General features: G+C 43.9%; 1 long non-coding RNA gene across 2 annotated transcripts in view; it reads left to right on the top strand.

The window, feature by feature from the left end:
* The first annotated feature begins 358 nt into the window (after nt 1-358).
* The window catches only part of LOC130356763 (uncharacterized), a 76879-nt gene continuing 58385 nt past the window's right edge, over nt 359-18852 (top strand). Inside the window, exons 1-3 of one of the 2 annotated variants that reach the window (XR_008888986.1) lie at nt 359-632; nt 3009-3149; nt 4920-5103. This is a non-coding gene — a long non-coding RNA (uncharacterized LOC130356763). Of the gene's footprint in view, nt 633-3008; nt 3150-4919; nt 5104-18852 lie in introns of those variants that run through there. The other variant, XR_008888983.1, reaches the window with a different exon arrangement.

Genomic DNA, 18852 nt, shown 5'->3' with positions numbered 1-18852 from the left:
TAAAAAGCCAATATCAAAAAACACCCGAGTGTAGGGAGGGGGAGCTGCTCCGGGCAAAGAGTCTAGAAGCGGCTGTCAGCGACTGTCAATTATGATATACTGATTTGAGCCACAATAATAAATGAGAAAATGCTTATTAAAGACATGGTCAATTGTAAAGGCTTATTCCTAAATTAACTTCCAAATATATGGTTTTCATTCTTGGATAATTTTCTTGTACTGCTATATAACATTCCCACACACCATCTCTGTGTGTTTTCCAAGACACTAGCTGGAAGTTTAAAAAAATCCCTGATTTAATTATTTTTAGCTACCCAACATGACTTTTAAATACCCCAGTTTAATTAAAGGGGTATTCCGGGAATTTGTTCTTAGTAGTTCATGATATAGTGTCCATCCGTACCTGTGTTTGATGGCTGGTCTTGCAATTCTTAAGTCATTTTTGCCTCAATGTTTATTTTTAACAGCATACAAAATGACTATCATCTCAGGTATTTCTAGGCTGCAGTGAGGCCCAAGGCATTACATCACTAGTCAGGTGTTGGACGGGAACCTGTCTACTTCAATCTGCAGGAACAACGGCTAAATTTGGGGGAGATTGTTCTCCACAGGGCTGCAGGGAATTGTTCCAGGTATGCTTCAATACGTGGGGTGGCGAATGTGTGGGAGGGAGAAAAGTAACCTCACACTTACAAGCAAGGGATCCTGGGACTTGTAGTTGGAGGAAGGGGACTCAAACAGGAAATATCTATTTCACAAGAAAAAGCAGCAGCTTGTGGTGAACTCACAAAACACTCATTTAGACCCAAGTAAAGCAGGAATCCTTCCTAAGCATGTCCATTATTGTCTGGAAGGTAAGTACTAAAAGTATCTTATGGTGAATAACCCCCTTGATTCTATGGATGTCCTTCAGAATTATTGATCAGTTTGATAAATGAACAGTCAATTAAATTTGTATCTATTTTCCTAACAAATGGATAATCATGATGATTTTGCCACCAATTCTTAGTTAAAAACTGCTAAAAGCAAAAAAGCAAAAAAAACAACAACACAGCTTTGCATATGAATTATAAATACTAAAGTAAAGTCATTATGTTATTGTAAACACTAAATTCTGTTATCATGCTAAAATAATTTACATGAAACGAAAAAGGCACAAAATGAATTTTAATAATAATAATGTTAAGCAAATAATTGGGCAATGCTAGTATAAGTGTTATAGCAAGTTGTTGTCTTAACATTTTAAATGCATAATAGTCTGTCTTTTCCTTCTCAACCGTCTTTTAACTTTTTATGTGAAGATAAAAGAACATATGATAAAAGTCTTTATGTGACATCTCAGACAGCTGTTCTATTTTATACAGATATAAATTGTTTACTATATCTTTTCATTGTTCAGAATCAATCTCCGTTCATCAATACATCAATGCAACATCCTGCTTGATGCAATTAGTTAATGACCTATTAAAGTGGATCTTTACAACATGATGTGATACAGCACAATAGACTTGTCTTTTATATCTCTTTTCCTATTTGTTTGGTTTTATTATAAAATTATTCACACATTTCACTTCACTTTATTGACATTGATTGTCTTTCTGTGAATTCTAATGTGCATTAGAAACTGAAATGCAAAAGGAATTATTTAGAAAGGGTCCTTTTGTTGTATGGCAGGAATGAAACAACATCTGGAAAAGTTCACCCTAATCCATAACATACAGGTGCTTCATAAATAAATGGTTGATCCAATATACAATTCTCAAAAGAAGACATTATTGCATTATTGTTATTATTATTATTATTATTATTATTATTATTATTACTATTATTCTGGAGCTAAAACAAAATGAATGGCTCAGTTTTTAAAATGGTACATTGGAAAAAAAAAAAAAAAAGGAAAAATAATCTAGAATAATCTTGAAATAATCCACAACTCATATAAATGTTTAAATAGGCACTGTTGCTTCAATATACTCGTTTACAATACATGCCAGCAGATCATTGAAGAATCAGATTACATGCTGCCCAAAAAAGTCTATTGGAGTACTCAAGCTTACTGTAAGTGCTTGATTGACAGTTTAGATGTCCTAGTACTGTTTTAAAAATTCCTTCATGCAGCTGATGATTCTTAATTCCTTTAACCCCTAAAGGACCCAGGGCGTACGACCTGTGCAAACTCCTGGGGGTCCTGAGACCCCCCCATGTCGGCGATTCCGGGTCAATTGGGTCTCTAGTGAAGGCAGGAAAAGTGTGTTCAGCGTGAAATATATCCCTGCCTTGCATGACACATAAACTAAAGACGATTAAACGCACTGACTTATATAATAAATAACGGTCTCCTGACTCTCCCCTAACAGATGATGTCCTGAGGAGAAGAGTCAGATATATGGGATGGTAACTTCCTTTCTCTACTGCACTAAAAGGGATAAGCTGGCTCCAAAGCTGTCTGGCTGTCTGTCTGGCTTCTTCATAGAGGAAACATGAGTAAACAACCAAGCTGAACATTTTTGTGCATGGGGAGGTCGGAAGAGAAAACGGTCAGCTGACCGTACATTCAGCCGACAGTTATTGAAAGTGTATGGCCACATATAGTTAAAGTCATTTTCAATTATGATATACTGATTTGAGCCACAATAATGAATGGGAAAATGCTATTAAAGATATAATCAATTGTAAAGGCTTATTCCTAAATTAACTTCCAGATACATGGCTTTCATTCTCGCATCATTTTCTTGTACTGCTATTACATTCCCACACACCATCTCTGTGTGTTTTTCCAAGACACTAGTTGGCAAACGCTGCTGTATTTGATAAGTTAAAAACAAATCACTGATTTAATTATTTTTAGATAACCAACAGGATTTTTTAATACCCCTGTTTCATTAAAGGGGTATTCCAGGAATTTGTTCTTAGTGGTTCATGATATAGTGTCCGTACCTGTGTTTCATGGCTGGCCTTGCAATTCTTAAGTGATTTTTGCCCCAATGTTTATTTTAACATCATCTCAGGTCTTTCTAGGTTGCAGTGTGGCCCAAGGCATTACATCACTAGTAAGGTGTTTGACGGTAACCTGGCTACTTCAATGTGCAGGAACAACGTATGGGTGCGAAGAAGATCATTCTCCACAGGGCTGCAGGGAATTGTTCCAGGTATGCTTCAATGTGTGGGGGGGCTAATGTGTGGAATGAACAACCAATCACTTCCCTGCTGGGCGGTGATCATGGCGGCGACCGGGGCGGCGCTAAGAGCCGGCAGAGGTCTCTTACCTCTCCCTGGGCCGTCGGGGGTCCCCTCAGGAGCGGCGGTGGTGGTCCTGGCGGCAGGAGCAGTGGCAGCAGCGGTGGCTGTCCCAATGCCAGGATACAGCAGGAGGTGAGGCATGTTCACCTCCTGCTGTTGCTTAGCAACAACTCTCAGCATGCTCAGCATGCACAGAATGCTGGGAGTTGTAGTTTTGCAACAGCTGGAGTCCCAACTACAATTCCCAACATGTCCTTTGATAGTCTGTGCATGCTGGGGGTTGAAGTTATGCAACAGCTGGAGGCAAATTTTTTCTATGAAAACAACTCCCAGCATGCACAGACTAACAAAGGGCATGCTGGGAGTTGTAGCAGTGTGCCTCCAGCTGTTGCAAAACAACTCTCAGCATGCCCTTCGACTGTCAATGCATGCCGAGTGTTGAAGTTTTGCAACAGCTGGAGACACATTGGTAGTGAAACAGTGTTTGTGTCCTATCTCAGTGTTTTGCAACCAGTGTGCTTCCAGCTGTTGCAAAAATACAACTCCCAGCATGAACTGAGAGACTGTACATGCTAGGAGTTCTAGTTTAGCAACAGCTGGAGGCCCATTGGTTGTGAAACACTGAGTTAAAGGGGGATTCCAGGATTTTTTTTTTATTTGACTATGCTACAGGGGCTGTAAAGTTAGTGTAGTTCATAACATATAATCTGTACCTTTGTGTGACGGTTTTCTCACCATTCTTATGTGATTTTCACCCCAATATTTATTTTTAGCAGCATACAAAATGACTATTGTCTCATATTTTTCCCAGGTTGCAATGCGGCCGAGACCTGACTTACTAGTCAGCTGATGACAGGTAGCCTGTCTGCTTCAATGGGTGGAGCGATCACTTGGTGGTAGGGAGATCAATCTGCAAACTAATGCAACAGCTGTAGGCCCCCTGATTGAAAACCAAAGGTCTTTTGAATGGATGCAGCTCATTTATGTTTCAATGGGTGGGGTGGCTGATGTGTGGGAGGGAGGAAAATGGAATTATGGGATTTGTAGTAAAAAAAAAAAAACTGAAACATTATGGTAATCTCACTACATAGCCATTTAGCCCCAAGACAAGTGCAGATCTTTCCTGAGCATGTCCATTACTGTCTGGCAGGTACGTACTAAAATCGCCTTATGGTGTATAACCCCTTTAAGTAACAAACTCTCAGTGTTGCGCATCCAATGTGACTCCAGCTGTTTCATAACAACAATTCCAAGCATGTACAGTGGGGATCAAAAGTTTGGGCACCCCAGGTAAAAATTTGTATTAATGTGCATAAAGAAGCCAAGGGAAGATGGAAAATCTCCAAAAGGCATTAAATTACAGATTAGACATTCTTATAATACAGTGGTCCCTTAACATATGATGGTAATTTGTTCCAAACGATCCATCGTTTGTCGAATCCATGGTATGTTGAGGGATTCGTGCAATGTAAAGTATAGGAAGTTATACTCACCTGTCCCCGCCGCTCCGGACCGTGTCCTCACCGCTCCCGATGCTGTCCCAGGGGCTCCCGATCCTTTAACTTCCACTGTTCCTGATGACTGCCTTTTCTAAATTACATTCCGAACAGAGGATATTTACATTGTTTTGCTATCTTCTTATAGCCTTCTCCAGCTTTGTGAGCGTCAACTATTTTCAGTTTCAGATTTCTAGACAACTGCTTAGAAGAACCCATGGTGCTAATTGTTGGGGCAAGGTCAGATGAGTCTGGGCATTTAAAACCTTTGAGATTGACATCACCTGGTCTTCCCAGATGATGATTGAGAACAATCCATGACACTTGCAGGTCTCAGCTTTGCAAAGGTGGCAGTGCATGGTATGAATTCTGCAGCATGCCCAAACGTTTTGTTTTCTGTTATTTTGAAAGTGTAAATGATTGAAATAAAATCTAACTTTTGTTGACATATTATAAGAATGTCTAATTGTTATTTGATGACTTTTGGAGATTTTTCCATCTTTCCTTGGCTTCTTTACGCACATTAATACAAATTTTTACCTTGGGTGCCCAAACTTTTGATCCCCCCTGTATGGTCTGTCAGTGCTTGCTGGGAGTTGTAGTTTTGCAACAACTGGAGGTCCCCTCCCCCATGTGAATGTACAGGATAGATTCAAACGGGCGGGTTTACAGCAAGTTTTCTCCTGCAAGGTTGAGATGCAGCATATTTTCCACCGCAGCTCAAACTCCCAGCCAGAAACTCACTGTAAACCCCCGCCCCTGTGAATGTACCCTAAAAACACTACACTACATAAAATAAAGGATAAAACACTACATAAACAACCTCTTACACAGTCGGGGGGACTGTGTAAGTGGGTGTATATCTAGTGTTTTATCCCTCCTCTCCCCCCTCCAATAAAAAAAAAAAACGTCTTGTACTGCACTGTTTCCAAAACAGAGCCTCCAGCTGTTGAAAAACAACAACTCTCAGTATTGCCGGACCGCCACTGACTGTCAAAGCAAGCTGGGAGTTTTGCAACAGCTGGAGATGTCCTGTTTGGGTATTTTGTTAGCGGATGCAAATCCCCAAAATAGGCCTAAAATGTGCATGGTGCTTTCTCGCTTTGGAGCCCTGTTGTATTTCAAGGCAAGAGTTTAGTGTATAGGGTATTTCCATACTCAGGAGAAATTGCATTACAAATTTTGGGGGGCTTTTTCTCCTTTTACTCCTTGCGAAAAGGAAAAGTTGGGGTCTACACCAGCATGTTAGTGTACACTTTTTTTGGGATAGTAAAAGGAAAACAAGACCCCCCAAAATTTGTAATGCAATTTCACCTGAGTACGGAACTACCCCATATGTGGGTGTAAAGTGATCTGCGGGCGCACAACACATCCGACTTTAACGAAAAGTCATCAAACACCTGTGGGGTGTAAAGTCTGTCTGTACCTGTTACGCCTAGCGCTCCGGGTCCCCGCTCCTCCCCGGAGCGCTTACGGCGTCTCTCTCTCCGCAGCGCCCCGGTCGGTCCCGCTGACCGGGAGCGCTGCACTGTCTTGGCCGTCGGGGATGCGATTCGCACAGCGGGACGCGCCCGCTCGCGAATCGCATCCCAGGTCACTTACCTGTCCCGGTCCCCCGCTGTCATGTGCTGGCGCGCGCGGCTCCGCTCTCTAGGGCGCGCGCGCGCCAGCTCCCTGAGACTTAAAGGGCCAGTGCACCAATGATTGGTGCCTGGCCCAATTAGCTTCATTGGCTTCCACCTGCTCCCAGACTATATCTGATCTCTGCCCCTGCACTCCCCTGCCGGATCTTGTTGCCTTAGAGCCTAGTGAAAGCGTTACTGTGTTTGTCCATACTGTGTACTTGACCTCCTGCTATTGCCTTATTGACTACGATTCTTGCTGCCTGCCCCGACCTTCTGCTACGTCCGACCTTGCTTCTGTCTACTCCCTTGTACCGCGCCTATCTTCAGCAGTCAGAGAGGTTGAGCCGTTGCTAGTGGATACGACCTGGTCACTACCGCCGCAGCAAGACCATCCCGCTTTGCGGCGGGCTCTGGTGAACACCAGTAGTGACTTAGAACCGGTCCACTAGCACGGTCCACGCCAATCCCTCTCTGGCACAGAGGATCCACCTCCTGCCAGCCGGCATCGTGACAGTACCCTTTGTTACGTTCCTTGTGGGGTTTAGTTACCAAAATAGTATGCTATGTTGTTTTGTTTTTTTGCTGTTCTGACACCATAGGGGCTTCCTAAATGTGACATATCCCCCAAAACCATTTCAAAATTGCTCCCCAAATCCCACTGTCACTCCTTCCCTTCTGAGACCTCTACTGCACCAGCCGAACACTTGATATACACATATGAGGCATTTCCTTACGCAAGAGAAATTGGGTTACAAATTTTGGGGGCTTTTTCTCCCTTGTAAAATTTGAAAAACTGGGTCTACAAGAACATGCGAGTGTAAAAAATTAAGATTTAGAATTTTCTTCACTTTGCTGCTATTCCTGTGATACACCTAAAGAGTTAGCACACTTTCTGAATGTCATTTTGAATACGTTGAGGGATGCAGTTTTTATAATGGGGTCATATATGGGGCATTTCTAATATGAAGGCCCTTCAAATCCACTTCAAAACTGAACTGATCCCTGAAAAATTCCGATTTTGAAAATTTTGTGAAAAATTGGAAAATTGCTACTGAACTTTGAAGCCCTCTGATGTCTTCCAAAAGTAAAAACATGTCAACTTTATGATGAAAATATAAAGTAGACATATTGTATGTTAATCAATATATAATTTATTTGTTATGTCTATTTTCCTTATAAGCAGAGAGTTTCGAAGTAAAAAAAAAATGTAACATTGTCAAATTTTTTTATAAAATTTTGGAATTTTTCACCAAGAAATGATGCTAGTATCGACAAAAATTTACCACTGACATAAAGTAGAATATGTCACGAAAAAACTATCTCTGAATCAGAATGAAAAGTAAAAGCATCTTAGAGTTATTAATGCTTAAAGTGGCAGTTGTTAGATGTGCAAAAAATGCCCTGGTTCTTAAGGTAAAAATGGGCTGGGTCCTTAACGGGTTAAAAAGGATACATAATGTTACATAATAGTCAGCAATAGTTTCATTCCTTGTGTCACACATATCAGCATATCTGAAGCAAAAATTACCTAAAGCAACATTAGACTTTGAGACCATTCAACTTATTTTAAAAACAACACTCATAAATTCAAAATGCAACCTTCAAATCATCACTCCATTTATTGAAGATAAGGATTTATTAAAATTCTACATCAGCCATGTAACCCCCCCCCCCCCCCAGATCTAATAACTAGTTGTGCCAACTAGAAATGAGTGAATTTTTGAAAAAATTTCATTCGGCCGATACACCCAATTTTCCGAAAAAAATTGGTTCTGTCCGAATAAATTTGCGGCAAACCTATATTAGAATTACTGTCGCAGAGCGGCACAATGACAGAGCCTCGAGGTGGCATCAGTATGAGGAGACCATATAATGGCTGAATGACACAGCGTGGAGGTGGCGGAAGCATGAGGAGACCCTATAGACTCAATAGGGGTGTAGAACACTTTGCCTTGTCCTAACATGCATAAGGAGTGTACTGTGTTAGTGAAATAATACTAGTTATGCAGTATGAAATGCAGATTACAGGCATCGCTATTTGAATCACTGCCGCAGAGCATCTGCATGTGGCAGCAGGGAGACCATATGGCGTCAAAATTGAAGAGAATGAAGAGAATTTTTATGTAATTTTTATTTAATTTAATTTGAATTTATATAATTTTTTGAGTACCCATTCTGGTGAGCAACGAGCTACAACAAGATACCACCTGTTCCAGCCCCTGCCTCTCAGTGCCCCGCTGACTGTGAAAGTGTGAGTGTTTCATTTAATCAGCTATGGTTCATTGTTGTCACTCTATCGATTTTTGAAATGTAAGATTTAATAATAAAATGTGTGCTTACAAAAGACCAAATCCAACAAGGAGTCACATGTCCAGGGCCGGCTTTAGGTGTTCAGGCGCCTGTGCGAGCTAGCCTTGTGGCGCCCCCCTCCCCCCCCCCCATAAACGTACACAAAGAGGAAAAAAATCTTTGTGACAAATATATATTTATTATATTTAATCAGGCCCCTGTCCCCTTAATCAGTCCCATGTACCCCTTCACCAGTCCCCTGCCCCCTTAATCAGATGCAGTATAGTTCCCCCACATTAGGTTGGCAGTATAATTCCCCACATTAGGTGCAGTATAGTTCCCCCACATTAGGTGCAGTATAGTTCCCCCACATTAGGTGCCGTATAGTTCCCCACATTAGGTGCAGTATAGTTCCCCCACATTAGGTGCAGTACAGTTCCCCACATTAGGTTGGCAGTAGAGGACCCCACATTAGGTGCAGTATAGTTCCCTAGATTAGGCAGTAGCAGGTTCCACACATTATGTAGAAGCAGGTTCCCCACATTAGGTAGAAGCAGGTTCCCCACATTAGGTAGAAGCAGGTTCCCCACATTAGTTAGAAGCATGTTCCCCACATTAGGTAGTAGCAGGTTCCCCACATTAGGTAGTAGCAGGTTCCCACATTAGGTAGTAGCAGGTTCCCCACATTAGGTAGTAGCAGGTTCCCCACATTAGGTAGAAGCAGGTTCCCCACATTAGGTAGAAGCAGGTTCCCCACATTAGGTAGAAGCAGGTTCCCCACATTAGTTAGAATCAGATACCCCACATTAGGTAGTCGCAGGTTCCCCACATTAGGTAGCAGCAGGTTCCCCACATTAGGTAGAAGCAGGTTCCCCACATTAGTTAGAAGAGGTTCCCCACATTAGGTAGAAGCAGGTTCCCCACATGAGGTAGAAGCAGGTTCCCCACATTAGGTAGTAGCAGGTTCCCCACATTAAGTAGTAGCAGGTTCCCCACATAAGGTAGAAGCAGGTTCCCCACATTAGGTAATAGCAGGTTCCCCACATTAGGTAGGAGCAGGTTCCACACATTAGGTAGTAGCAGGCTCCCCATATTAGGTAGAAGCAGGTTCCTCACATTAGGTAGTAGCAGGTTCCCCACATTAGATAGTAGCAGGTTTCCCATATTAGGTAGAAGCAGGTTCCCCACATTAGGTAGAAGCAGGCCCCCCCCCCCCCCCCGGACTCACACACACATACACACACACACAGACAGACACCCACACACACACACAGACAGACAGACAGACACCCACACATGCACACAAACATAGACACACTTACCAGTCCTGCGCTGCATTCTCCTCTCCGGCGTCGGCCTGACGAGTGACGTCACTGACGTCCTCCTTTGCGGGTCTGCGGAGGGACGTCACATGTGCAACGTCCTTCTTCAGACTCGGGCCGGCCAGCCAACCAGAGACGCGGAGGAGGGCGGGGTAAGTGAAACCTAACTGTGTAATGAAGAAAACTGTGCCCTGAAGGGGAATGTGACCCTCCGCATAGGGACACAGTTGAGGGAGGGTAGCAGAAAACAGTGTCCCTGTGCGGAGGGTCACATTCCGCTACAGGGCACAGTTTCCTTCATTACACCGGCATTTAGTGCTGCTTGCCCGAAGCAGCGCTGAATGTCTGAAGAAGTTACCTGCCCGGCACCTCACACCAGAACTGGACGTTGGGCAATACAAATTAAATTTTCCAAGTAACATGCTAAAGTGACATTGCTAGAGACACATGATGCTATCTCTAAAAGCTTGTACATGTGCTAATAGTAATAACTGCAGTAATAAAGTGCGAAGAAGCATGGTAAGAACCATACATATTACTTATACAAATAGTATATAATACATGGCCAATGCACCTATGAGGTACCTCTCACCTCCTACGCCAAACGCGTTTTCGCATCAAATGGCTTCTAATGTATTTTTATAAATGTGGGATTACATGGACAATCATGTATGATTTTATTACACAACACCCCCTATGTAGGTTGGGCTCTGTTTTTTTGAATTTTTTGCTGCCATTTTGTTCCTTTCTGTCTTTGTGCATGTTCATTTTTGTTTTTGGAAGTGTTGCTTTTAAGATATTACAGCCATTATATAAATCTAACAAAGATGCCAGTTTAAGCTCATTGATGACAGAAGCTCAGACATACTATCCCATGAGAAGCTTTACTACTTTTGTTCCAATTAAATGTAAAAACACAGCTTTACTGAATTTTACAACCCAGAAAACGAGCAAAAATAAATTATGACAACATGTACATACTTCGGTCAGTCTTTTGCAGAGCAACACTCCCATTTTAGTATTCAGTATACCATTTTTATACAAAGAGACCAATTTATACAGAAACCATCTGGCTTTTTCGTATTGAGTGGCTGCATATTGCATTGCCATGTAGTCAGCTTAGGGCTATATGGGCAGTTGTTTAGTCCAAGTGTTGTAACAAAAAAAACAAAAAAAAAACTATCTATACTACTTTTTCAAAGCGCCATCTACGTAATAATGTAGGAAAATCCAACATAAAGAGCCCTGGAAGATTTGCAGATAAGATTGCATTCTGCTTCAATAAAAGTTGTTGATCTCTGGGATTTACAAGTAAAGTATCCTTTACAAAACGATTTCCCTTTCTATAATTGTAAATGTTATCATAGAAACAACATATTAAGTTGCATTATAGTTAAACATAGCACAGATATTAGATTTAAGGTTCATGAATAAAACATTCCAATGTAAATTTTTTGTTAGAGCAATGACACATGCAAAGCCAAAAGTGATGGTCTTGTTCCTTTGGTGTATATGTTGTTCTTGAATGAAGATGGAAATTATAGATCACTAGCAGAATGATTAGTTTGTGATGTTATACAGCTGCTTATGCTGTGTTCTGCTTTACATCGCTACATAAAAGACTTTGAGTACTATTTTACACACACACATACTGTATATATATATATATATATATATATATATATATATATATATATATATATATATATATATATAGTGGGGCAAAAAGTATTTAGTCAGTCACCAATTGTGCCAGTTCTCCCACTTAAAAAGATGAGGGAGGCATGTTATTTTCCTCATAGGTATACCTCAACTATGAGAGACATAATGAGAAAAAATATCCATAAAATCACATTGTCTGATTTTTAAAGAATTTATTTGCAAATTATGGTGGAAAATAAGTATTTGGTAAATAACAAAAGTTCATACTTTGTTATATACCCTTTGTTGGCAATGACAGAGGTCAAACGTTTTCTGTAAGTCTTCACAAGGTTTTCTCACACTGTTGCTAGTATTTTGGGCCATTTCTACATGTAGATCTCCTCTAGTTCAGTGATGTTTTGGGGCTGTCGCTGGGCAACACAGACTTGCAACTCCCTCCAAGGGTTTTCTATGGGGTTGAGATCTGGAGACTGGCTAGGCCACTCCAGGACCTTGAAATGCTTCCTACGAAGCTACTCCTTCGTTGCCCAGGCGGTGTGTTTGGGATCATTATCATGCTGTTCCTTTAGCAGAAAAACAGCCTCAAAGCATGATGTTTCCACCCCCATGCTTCACAGTAGGTATGGTGTTCTTTGGATGCAACTCAGCATTCTTTCAAGCGTCCAAACACAACGAGTTGAGTATTTACCAAAAAGTTCTACTTTGGATTCATCTGACCATATAACATTCCCCCAATACTCTTCTGGATCATCCAAATGCTCTCTAGCACACTTAAGATGGGCCCAGACATGTACTGGCCTAAGCAGGGGGACACATCTGGCACTGCATGATTTGAGTCCCTGGAGGAATAGTGTGTTACTGATGGTAGCCTTTGTTACTTTGGTTCCAGCTCTCTGCAGGTCATTCACTTGGTCCCCCCATGTGGTTCTTAGATTTTTGCTCACCATACTTGTTATCAATTTGACACCACGGGGTGAGATCTTGCGTGGAGCCCCAGATTGAGGGAGATTATCAGTAGTCTTGTTTGTCTTCCATTTTCTAATAATTGCTTCCGGAACCGCTGGAGGCCCTCAGGCTAATACCATCCCAACCACGAGAACGGAAGATCGTGGGTGCCGCATGGTAGAATGCGGGGGTCCCCAGCGGCGGGACCCCCGCCATCAGACATCTTATCCCCTATCCTTTGGATAGGGGATAAGATGTCTAGGGGTGGAGTACCCCTTTAAAATAAATTTTAAAAAAATTCTAAAATTTTGTTCACATTTTTTAATTGGTTTTAGCACATGGCTTTAACATGGCAAACATGTATTAGAAAAGCTGTTCACTTAGGCACTGTTCACACGGCAGACTTTCCACACCAGATGTTTCTGCCGCAGAAATTCGGATTCCAGTATCTGCAGAAAGAGATGTCAAGTCTATTATTTATACTGAGTTCACAAGGAAATGCATTGCCGTCTATGAGACAACACATTTATGACCAGTCCTAGCTTCCACTGGTAATTTTAGGAAACGATCTGATCACAATGTACAAATATATGAAAGTAGTGTTGCTCGCGAATATTCGCAATTCGAATATTATTCGCGAATATCGCATATTTGCGAATTCGCGAATTTCGCGAATATAGCGCTATATATTCGTAATTACGAATATTCGTTTTTTTTTTTTTTTTTTTCTTCACAGTACACATCACAGTGATCACCCCTCTCTGCTTCCAGCTTGTGTGGTGTAAAGAAGGCTCTAATACTACTGTGTCAGACTGGCGTGCAAAAATTCGCATATGCGAAAATTAGCATATGCTAATTTGCGTATCTGCGAATTTGCGCGTATGCTAATTTCGTATATGCTAATTTTCACATATGTAAATTTTCGCATACGCGAACTTTTGCATATGCGAAAATAAAACGAGAATATAACGAATATGCGAATATTCGCGAATATATGACGAATATTCGTCCATATATTCGCGAATATTCGCGAATTCGAATATGGCCTATGCCGCTCAACACTATATGAAAGGACTATACAGAGATCTTTCTAGTGATCTTTTTTTTTTTTTTACCTAGATCGATAACCATAACAAGGGGGCATCCTCAAATGTCTAGAGGAAAGAAGGTTTCTCTCTGCCACATGATTTTGTGATGTCTGAGAGATGGTATTCTGGAATGTCTTAAGGAAAACAACCTTCTGACACAGCAACAACTTGGGTTTATGCGTAATTGGTCCTGTCAGACTAATCTGATCAGCTTCTAGGAGGAGGACAGTTATGGATAGGATCGGGGTGAAGCTGTGGATGTTATATATCTGGACTTTTGTAAGGCATTTGATACCGTGTCACACAAAGGTTAGTACATAAAATGTGGATGCTGGGACTAGGGGAGGATATATGTAAATGGGATAGCAACTGGCTTAGGGACAGGAAGCAGAGGGTGGGTATCAATGGAACTTAGTTTGGTTTGGGTGATAGTTACTAGTGGGGTCAGTACTTGGTTCACTTCTTTTCAATATGTTTGTTAATGACCTTGTAGAGGGATTACAGAATAGAATTTCTATATTTGCAAATGACACCAAACTGGGTAGGGTGATCACCACAGAGGATGATAACATAATATTACAGAGGGATCTGGGGAAGCTGGAGGCTTGGGCACAGACATGACAAAATAAGTTTTATGTAAAGAAATGTAAGGTTATGCACTTGGGCCGTAAAAAAAAAAAAAAAAAGTACAGTTATGTGCTAAATAAAAAGACTTTAGGTCAAACTTCTACCGAATATGACTTGTGGGTACTGTTGGACAGTAATCTCAACTTTAGTGACCAGTACCAGGCAGTGGCTGCCAAAGCAAATAAAGTCATGTGATGTATCAAGAGAGGCATAGAGGCATGTGATAATTACATAGGGGGGGGGGGGCATTTATGTGTGTGATTTTGTTCATTTTTTAGTTCTTTTTTTTTTTTTGCATGTTTTTTTTTTTTTTGCTTGACTCCGCCAAATTTTTCACAGGGCATGTGATAAATTTTGTAGAGGATACACATTTTCTGAAATTTCACTCTTCACATACACCAAAAAGATATGCTAGGTTTGGGCTGGTGTAGAATTGCGCCTTATTGTGGGGGGTTTGCGACTATTTTGCAAAAGTCGAAGTTGATAAATTCGTTGCCACTGCACAAGACTAACCCCTAACAAAGGTGTAAATCGAATAGGTGCAAAAAATAGCCTGAGGCGCAGCACTGCACCTAAATAGAGACAAATCTACACACAAAAACAGCTCTTCAGAAATGATAAATTCCCCCAATAGTATTTCCTCTGTATAAATCACTAGTCAGACCACATATGGAGTATTGTTTCCAGTTCTGCTCATCTGTATATAAGAAGGACATGGCTAAACTGGAGAGGGTGCAGAGGAGGGTGACAAAGATAATTGATGGTATGGGAGGATTACAGGACCAAGACAGGTTATCAAGCTTAGGGGTTGCCGTATATACTCGAGTATAAGCCAACCCGAATATAAGCCGAGGCCCCTAATTTTACCCCAAAAACCCAGGAAAAGTTATTGACTCGACTATAAGCCTAGGGTAGGAAATACATCATCTCCCCATGTAATCATCCAGACCCCAGTCATCATCCAGACCACCGTCATCATCCTCCCTTCATCATCACCCCCTATCAATCCCTTCATCAGTGGTCTTCAACCAGCCATCGGCTGTCCAGGCATGCTGGGAGTTGTAGTTTTGAAACCTCTGGAGGTCCGCAGGTTGAAGACCACTGCGGCCTTCATCATCATCCCCCCCCCCTTCATCATTTACTTTTTATTTTTTATTTTTTTATTTATATAGCGCCTACAGATTCCGCAGTGCTCATCACCGCCTGTCAATCCCTTAATCAGTGGTCTTCAACCTGCGAACCTCCAGATGTTGCAAAACTACAACTCCCAGCATGCCTGGACAGCCATCAGCCTTCGACATCAACCATCCCCCCCTCCCCTTTTGTTTTGTACTCACCTCCCCCCGGCAGGAAGTTAAGGTGAGCTGGTCCGGGCCATCTATGCTGCATGGACCGTGGGGATGGTTAGTCGTTGCGGACTGTCCATTTTCACCGGGAGGGCCTCTTCTCCGCGCTTCGGGCCCGGCTAGTGACGTTGCCTTGACGACGATGCACAGGGACATGGCGCATGAACATCCCTGTGCGTCGTCATCAAGGCAACATCACTACTCCGGGGCCAGGCCCGAAGCACGGAGAAGAGGTCCCCCCGGTGAAAATGGACAGCCCGCAACGACTAACCATCCCCACCAGTTGGTCCCTGCAGCATAGATGGCCCAGACCAGCTCACCCTAACTTCCCGCCGAGGGGAGTTGAGTACAAAACAAAGGGGGGGGGGGGGCTGGATGATGACGAAGGCCGAAGTGGTCTTCAACCTGCAGACCTCCAGAGGTTTCAAAACTACAACACCCAGCATGCCAGGACAGCCGATGGCTGTTCGGGCTTGCTGGGAGTTGTAGTTTTGCAACATCTGGAGGTCCACAGGTTGAAGACCACTGATGAAGGAATAGACAGGCGGAGAGTTCACTCGAGTATAAGCCGAGGGGGGCGTTTTCAGCACGAAAAATTGTGCTGAAAAACTCTGCTTATACTCGAGTATATACGGTATTTTGTTTAGAGAAAAGACATCTTAGGGGCGATTTGATCACAATGTACAAATATATGAATGGACAGTGTAGAGAGATCTTTATAGTGATATTTTCATACATAGGCCAGTAACCATGACAAGGAAGCATCCTCTACGTCTAGAGGAAAGAAGATTTCACCATCATCACAAACAGAGATTCTTTACTGTAGAGCAGTAAGTGTCACGATGCCGGCTGGCAGGAGGTGGATCCTCTGTGCCAGAGAGGGATAGGCGTGGACCGTGCTAGTGGACCGGTTCTAAGTCACTACTGGTGTTCACCAGAGCCCGCCGCAAAGCGGGATGGTCTTGCTGCGGCGGTAGTGACCAGGTCGTATCCACTAGCAACGGCTCACATTCTCTGACTGCTGAAGATAGGCGCGGTACAAGGGAGTAGACAAAAGCAAGGTCGGACGTAGCAGAAGGTCGGGGCAGGCAGCAAGAATCGTAGTCAATAAGGCAATAGCAGGAGGTCAAGTACACAGTATGGACAAACACAGTAACGCTTTCACTAGGCTCTAAGGCAACAAGATCCGGCAGGGGAGTGCAGGGGCAGTGATCAGATATAGTCTGGGAGCAGGTGGAAGCCAATTAAGCTAATTGGGCCAGGCACCAATCATTGGTGCACTGGCCCTTTAAGTCTCAGGGAGCTGGCGCGCGCGCGCCCTAGAGAGCGGAGCCGCGCGCGCCAGCACATGACAGCAGGGGACCGGGACGGGTAAGTGACCTGGGATGCGATTCGCGAGCGGGCGCGTCCCGCTGTGCGAATCGCATCCCCGACGGCCATGACAGTGCAGCGCTCCCGGTCAGCGGGACCGACCGGGGCGCTGCGGAGAGAGAGACGCCGTAAGCGCTCCGGGGAGGAGCGGGGACCCGGAGCGCTAGGCGTAACAGTACCCCCCCCCTTAGGTCTCCCCTTCTCTTTGTCCGGTAACTGCCTCCCCTGGGATGAGGACACCGGGAAAGAATGGAGGGTTACCTCAACGGCAGGCAGTACAGCAGGAGTGGGAATGGGGAGGGAGGGCAGAGGGCGAGGCCTGGCACGGGGCAGTGTGACACCAGGACGGGGGCCATGAGGAGGCACCGAGGCTTGCCTGACTGGACTGGGAGGGGAGGAGAGGCACTTCTTATGACAGGCAGAGTCCATAAAGACCTTAGGGAGACCGGTTACAGGGGGAACCACAGGGTCACGGCAGGGAGTACTGGGAACCGGTTTAAGGCAGTCCTTGAAACAAGAGGTACCCCAGCTCTTGATCTCCCCTGTGGACCAATCCAGGGTTGGGGAATGGTGTTGAAGCCAGGGGAGTCCAAGGAGAATTTCGGAAGTGCAATTGGAGAGGACCAAAAACTCAATTTTTTCGTGATGAGGTCCGATGCACATTAGGAGGGGCTCCGTGCGGTAACGCACGGTGCAATCCAACCTGACTCCGTTGACCGCGGAAATGTAGAGTGGCTTGATGAGACGGGTCACCGGGATGCGGAACTTATTCACCAAGGAATCCAGAATAAAATTCCCAGAGGCACCGGAGTCCAAGCAGGCCACGGCTGAGAGGGAGGAGTTGGCTGAAGGAGAAATCCGTACGGGCACCGTGAGACGTGGAGAAGCCGACTTAGCATCAAGAGACGCCACACCCACGAGAGCTGGGTGCGAGCGTGCGTTTCCCAGACGTGGAGGACGGATAGGGCAATCCACCAAGAAATGTTCGGTACTGGCACAGTACAGACAAAGATTTTCTTCCCTACGGCGATTCCTCTCCTCCTGGGTCAGGCGAGACCGATCCACTTGCATGGCCTCCTCGGCGGGAGGCCTAGGCGTAGATTGCAACGGAGACTGTGGGAGAGGTGCCCAGAGATCTAAGTCTTTTTCCTGGCGGAGCTCTTGATGTCTCTCAGAAAAACGCATGTCAATGCGAGTGGCTAGATGAATGAGTTCATGCAGGTTAGCAGGAATTTCTCGTGCGGCCAGAACATCTTTAATGTTGCTGGATAGGCCTTTTTTAAAGGTCGCGCAGAGGGCCTCATTATTCCAGTATAGTTCAGAAGCAAGAGTACGGAATTGTATGGCGTACTCGCCAACGGAAGAATTACCCTGGACCAGGTTCAGCAGGGCAGTCTCAGCAGAAGAGGCTCGGGCAGGTTCCTCAAAGACACTTCGAATTTCCGAGAAGAAGGAGTGTACAGAGGCAGTGACGGGGTCATTGCGGTCCCAGAGCGGTGTGGCCCATGACAGAGCTTTCCCAGACAGAAGACTGACTACGAAAGCCACCTTAGACCTTTCAGTAGGAAACTGGTCCGACATCATCTCCAAGTGCAGGGAACATTGTGAAAGAAAGCCACGGCAAAACTTAGAGTCCCCATCAAATTTGTCCGTCAGGGACAAGCGGAGGCGAGGAGTGGCCACTCGCTGCGGAAGAGGTGCAGGAGCTGGCGGAGGAGAAGGTTGTTGCTGCTGTAGCTGAGACTGAAATTGCTGTAGCTGAGACTGAAGCTGCTGTAGCTGCGACTGAAGTTGCTGAGTCATGGTGGTCAAGTACGACAGCTGGTGCTCTTGTTGGGCGA

The sequence above is a fragment of the Hyla sarda genome, chromosome 1, assembly GCF_029499605.1.
Source record: "Hyla sarda isolate aHylSar1 chromosome 1, aHylSar1.hap1, whole genome shotgun sequence".
NCBI lineage: Eukaryota > Metazoa > Chordata > Amphibia > Anura > Hylidae > Hyla > Hyla sarda.
This window is presented reverse-complemented; position numbering and strand designations above follow the sequence as displayed.